The following is a 6,000-nucleotide window of genomic DNA, read 5'->3' as shown; positions in this document are numbered from 1 at the left end:
AACTCTCACAAATCTTCATCATCATGGTCTGTATCAATGAGATACCTTAAGTAGTACAAAAAAAGGAGTTTCCCTTGGCAAGATTACTGGCGAATCAGGCCCAAATGTTAATATTGGACATTCACGTTGGACAAATATGACAAAACATATATGTATAAAAATTATACCAAATTTATTTTTGTGTTAACAACATGAAAACATTTTTCATAATAAAAACAGTTTTACATTCAATCAATATGTGCTAACTAAAATTGTCACAGTTCTAAATCACACGACAGTCATAAATATAAGATACCAATTTTAAAACAAAATAGACAGTGTTATGTAGTTCATCAATTAAAAAAACACAACAAGGGGGAGAGACAAACAAAAGACAGTATGATTTGTCATTGAGACTTAGCACATCGAGTGTCCAAATTTCAAACAACCAATCCTGGACACATTAAATTCTTGTGGTATACAGGAAAGGCTTGATTGCTCAATTGTGCAGTTTATGTGGCGTCGACGCGTTTCGATGGCTTTTATTTCAATTTTGTTCCACCTTTTCAAGACTGTTTTTTTGGTCTCTCTTGTTCAACGGCACTGGGTGGTTGCCTTGTGATTTAACAAATCCTGTGGATAAACATACTGCAATCAGTATCTTTTGCTGCATGTGTGCATTTACATTACTTGATTTAAACATTTGTTTTAACTTTCATTGCTTGTCTCATTGGGTGCATCATGCTAGGTTCTATCTCAATTGATTGCCGTATACCGCTGAATTTACAGAATTCCAATGCTTTGTCTGGGATGTAATTTAGACTCGCATTACACATCACATCAAATATACAGTCCAGGATATTCGAAAAGGCATCAATTCTATTAGTTATATTTAATGTCCCTTATCTTAAATAACATGTAAATTTTTTGGCACATTATTGGCCTCACCACTTTCGGAAGTCCAGTATTATTATGTGTGCTTTTGAAATTTTTATTTATATACCGCCAGTGAAACAGCCCCTCTACTTAAAGAGCCCATGGGAGATAAGACAATTTCATTTTCGTTCAGTATTTTTCATCTGGCCTGGTTCACTTAATACCCTTAGAGGTTCATTATTTTAGTCTGTATTATTTATTACCTTTATCTCATGTTATTTGGCAGAGGTCTTCTGGTTGTTCAACCTCCACATCATAAGCTTGTGGGCTGATCTGAAAAACGATTAATTGTTTTTCTCAGAATATGTACTATAAAAAACAGGGGGGGGGAATTCCTAGTAAGGAAGAACTTTACTCTCTTTCCTTTAAATACATTTTCTTTATTTTAGAACCCTATTATTACCTGAGTATCTGGTTTCTTCTTTTATATTGCTTCTTCTCCTGCTACTCATAAAGGGTCTTGTGCGGTTATGCAGAATCAAAATCTATAGAGAGGAATATTTCTGTTTTTGTCATTTGTTATTGCATTCTATGTTTTATACTACCTCACTGACATCCTGTTTATGTATAACAGTTTTGTTAATCTGTTCTATTTCGATTACCTGTTTAGAATAATACTTTTATCAAAATGTCGGTGTCTTTTGGCTTTCCAATCATCCGCGGTGCCAACTTCTTAAAAACCGTTGCTCTCTGTGCTCAGTATTATCTAGAAGAGATTAATATATATTGGACATCTTCTCGCAGCACTATTTGCCAATTGTATAGATTACACTATAGTGTTACCTCGTAACCCACCTAGTGTCGCAAGTTAATGCGTCTTCAAGGGGTGGATACTCGAGGCCGTGGAACGATGTTATGTCACCTAAGTGGGATTAATTTGAAGCAAAGGGGCTAGATTAGTTCAAAATCATGCTACCCATAGTCTACAAGTGTACTCGTTCTAAACGAGAGGGACTCCGTCGCCTACAGGGTTTCTTACCGGTTGCACGTTTTCACCTCGGCGTCTCCACACCCGACCGGCGTTTGTCGATAGTTCCTCTGTTCCTACGGAGAAGGCTCGAATCACTACACCTGTTATTCTACCTTTTTATACCATAATGCATTAGTTTTAATTGGCCAATTGCTTTCAATTCAGCTGTTAATAATAATTTGCGGCCACGTTCGGTTATATTTGGATTCCGCGTTTTGATTTGCCTAGCGCTTCACACCTCGTTTGCGTATTCCATGCGTTACGAGCCTCGTTTACATTCACTGTTGTTTACCAATTTCAAGCCTCATTTTCAATTCGAATCCAAGCCTCGTTTTGGCATTTTATTATCTACGGTGCCGGTAACAAAACATTGGCTTTTTCTACTGTGAATAACTCCCAATGTTTTGTCCAATTTTGGATGTGCCTAGTTTTACTGCAACTCCATTTGGTTTTTAATATATTGGTTTACTCACGATGTTTCTACCCAATTTTTAGTGCACTTAATTATATCGAAACTGCATTGGTATTATCTTAGAAAATTCCACATTGTTTCTAAAAACCATGTTGCCATATTGATTATCGTGCACTTTACTGTTCATTTTTTAACACATTGCTATTGAATTTATTCATGACCTGCCTTATATAGTTTGGGCCTCATACAGTTTATCAATTATTGACTACAAGTTTCATCCAATCATCTTTTGAATTGAGACCATTTTCTACAGTATCTAGAAAACACATGTACCATTGTTCACGTGTTTTCCTGATGGCATCCAAATTACCTCCTCTTCTATTTACACTTATTTTCTCTAAGATGAACCAAGTGAACTCATTGCAATCATGGTTTTCCTTTTGATAATGATGTGTTAGGGGTGCATTTACTTTCTTATTTTTGATTGATGATCTATGCTCCAGTAATCTTACTCGGAGCTCCCTCCCTGTTTCCCCTACAAAGCCCAGGCCACAGGGGCAGACGAGCAGATAAACTATATTCTTGCTCCTACAGTTATTTAGACTTTTGGGGGTTAGCGTTTTTCCATTGAAGATCAATTTCTTTGTTGAAATGCAATTTGGACAAATTGAGCACGAACCACACTTGTGGTTGCCTGTTGCTTTTTTGTTATCAATCAGAGTTGTTTGTACATTATTGGCCGTGTTTTTGTATGTTTTTACCAGAGCATTTTTAATTGTTTTATTCTGCCGGAATGAAAACAGTGGTTTGGGTATTGGTACAGTTAGGCCATTATTGATGATCTTCCGATTGCGATTAACTATATTTTTGATCTTATCACTGAGGCCAGAATATTGGCTCACAAAAACGATCCTATCTTGGGCCTTATTTGTTTTTTTTTCTATTTATATCAAGTAGATTGTCTCTATTGTAAAATCTTGCTCGCTTCATGGATTGTTTCACTAATTTTTTAGGATAACCCCTTTCCCGTAATTTCTGTTCCATAATTTCAGCATGATGATAGAAATCCGTCAGACTCGAGCAATTGCGCCGTAGTCTTAAAAATTCCCCAAAGGGGATATTGTCTTTTTGGGATCGGGGATGGTTGCTCTGATACTGTAGGAGGGTGTTTTTGTCTGTTGGTTTTGTATACAATTCAACCTCTAAAAGCCCATTGGCCTCTTTGATTTTAATGTCCAGAAATTCTACACTGTGGGCACTGTAGTGGGCAGTGAATTTTTAATTTTTGTCCCCCAGGGTAAGCCACTCTAAGAAGGACAGTAAATCTTCACTGGCACCGTTCCAGATAAAAATAATATCATCAATAAAACGGTGCCAGTGAGAGATGTTCTCATAAAAGGGTGCCATCTCATTGTAAATATGTTGTTGTTCGAAATATCCAACATAGAGACATGCCAGGCTGGGGGCACAGGTGGCCCCCATGCTGGTCCCCTTTACCTGCTTGAAGAGCTCCTCCTTGAAAAGAAAAAAAATATTTTTCAATACTAGTTCCACACATCCTAGAATGTAGTCTTTATTGCCCCCTTTGAGATCTTCGCCCTCAAGGATGGATGAAAGAACCTGAATGGTATGGTCTTGGGGGATATTTGTGTAAAGAGCTTCGATATCTAAGGTGACCAGAAACTGGGTCACCTTATCGAAGCTCCTCCCTTCAAAGATTGAGATGGTATGTGCCGTATCTTTTAAATACGAACATTGGTGCTGGACCAAAGGCCGCAAAAAAAAATCAACGTATTTGCTTAGGGGCTCCAATAAGGACTCAAGACTGCTCACTATGGGCCGCATAGGCGGGTCAAGGGTGTCTTTATGAATTTTAGGCAGCCCATAGATTGCCGGGATGATAGGGTTGTTGTTAAAAAGGAACTTATATTCATCTTTGCAGATTAAATCATTATCTCTGCCATAATTTAGAGATGTTGCCACCTCTCTTTTAAGTCCCTCCAACATCCTAAATGTAGCGGGAATGTAATGCTCTTTAACATTTAGGAATGCCTTCATTCTGTTTTCATAGTCTACAGTATTGAAGATTACGACCCCGCCGCCCTTATCGGCGGGTTTTATTGTTATGTGATCACAGTCTTGTAGATTTTTCAAGGCTATTCTATGGCCTTTCGATAAGTTGTTTGATTGTAACTGAGTATTTTCTAGACTATTTTTAATCTCTATTTGTACTACTCTCTCGAACAGTTCAACATTTTTGTCGACTTGGTTCAAGTTTGGAGTGAATTTTGATTTGGGTTTGAAACCTGTTATGTTTGGACCTGGCTCATATACCTTGTCTTCGAAGAACCTGTTTAGTCTGATTTTTCTAAAGAAGCATTTGATGTCCTTCTCTAATTCAAATTTGTTTGGTGGAGCAGTCGGGGCAAAGCTAAATCCATATTTCAGGACCTCCTTTTCATCTTCTGACAGTGCCCTGTCAGAAAGGTTAATAATAGGGAATTGATTTACCTCCAGTATCTGGCGTTCCTTGTTTTCAAGTAATTGGGGGTGGTTTGATTTTGAGGTACATGGTTCCTCATCGGTTCCTCCCTGGGGAAATTCCGATATCCTTTCCCACCCCTGTAAGGGCGATTTCCTAAAAAAGAGTGGGGTTCCTGTTGGTGATTGGAGGCCATTCTACCTGTTTGTTCATTCATGTGGTCATCCTCATCACTGGACCCAGAGGTTTCTGAAAATGTTACTCTTTTGTTTCCCCCCCGAGAATAAATTTGTCTAGGATATTGGGGCCTTTCCCATCTTTGATCATTTTTGTTGGTATAGTAATCTTTGTTCAAAAATGGGTAAACTAATTCTGCACTAAACTTTTCTATGTCCTTCCTAAGTTTGATAGATTTTTTGTTTGTTAAGTACTCCTGATAAATTTCTGTCTCTTGGGTTAGTTCTTCCAGTTTCTTTTTCAATCCTCAATCAATGAGTTTTGTTTAAATGCTGTCTCTAAGTCATCAAGTTGTTTTCTTTCGAGGATCATTACTCCTTGGGCTGTCTCTATTATGAGTATCAACCAATCTCGACTACAACGATTGGCGATATGGGTCCATACCTCTAGAAACATTTCGTTATCAGTAAATAACCCCGGTTTGTTCCTGATACGTAGCCCCAGGGGTATGACTCCTGCTCTTAGGTACCCCCTTCAAGAACTCAGCATGCAACTCAGTTCTTATTAATTTTTTCTTACGGTTGAGGATTTTGATTAAGTCTTCGTGCCCGTCTTTGCTGTTTATCATAGTACTTCTAATTTGAGGATTTTGAGTCAGCATTTTACTTAGCTGGTCCTCTGTGTACCCAAATGTTATACATTTATCCATATTGTGCTTATTAATGTACACCCCAAATTGGTGATTTTGAATATTTATAGCTTCCTCAGTTTGAATCAATTACTGGGGCTAAATTTTGTGAACCTCTCCGGTCCAAAAGAACCGTACTCAAATATTGGATTTAATAGAGAGAGACCCCCTGACCCAGGGGAATAGGGTACTTATCAGTAGTACAAAAAAAAGAGTTTCCCTTGGCAAGATTACTGGCGAATCAGGCCCAAATGTTAATATTGGACATTCACGTTGGACAAATATGACAAAACATATATGTATAAAAATTATACCAAATTTATCTTTGTGTTAAAAACATGAAAAAAAATTCATAA

The 6,000-nt window shown here is 37.6% G+C and overlaps 1 long non-coding RNA gene across 1 annotated transcript in view; it reads right to left on the bottom strand.

Moving 5' to 3' along the window:
* Positions 1-230: 230 nt before the first annotated feature.
* The window catches only part of LOC144807848 (uncharacterized), a 150,289-nt gene continuing 144,519 nt past the window's right edge, over positions 231-6,000 (bottom strand). Inside the window, exon 3 of the long non-coding RNA XR_013606473.1 lies at positions 231-612. This is a non-coding gene — a long non-coding RNA (uncharacterized LOC144807848). The remainder of the gene's footprint in view (positions 613-6,000) is intronic.

Source organism: Lissotriton helveticus, chromosome 1_2 (genome assembly GCF_964261635.1).
Source record: "Lissotriton helveticus chromosome 1_2, aLisHel1.1, whole genome shotgun sequence".
Taxonomy (NCBI): domain Eukaryota; kingdom Metazoa; phylum Chordata; class Amphibia; order Caudata; family Salamandridae; genus Lissotriton; species Lissotriton helveticus.
Note: the sequence above shows the minus strand (reverse complement) of the source record. Positions and strands in the feature narration are given on the sequence as shown.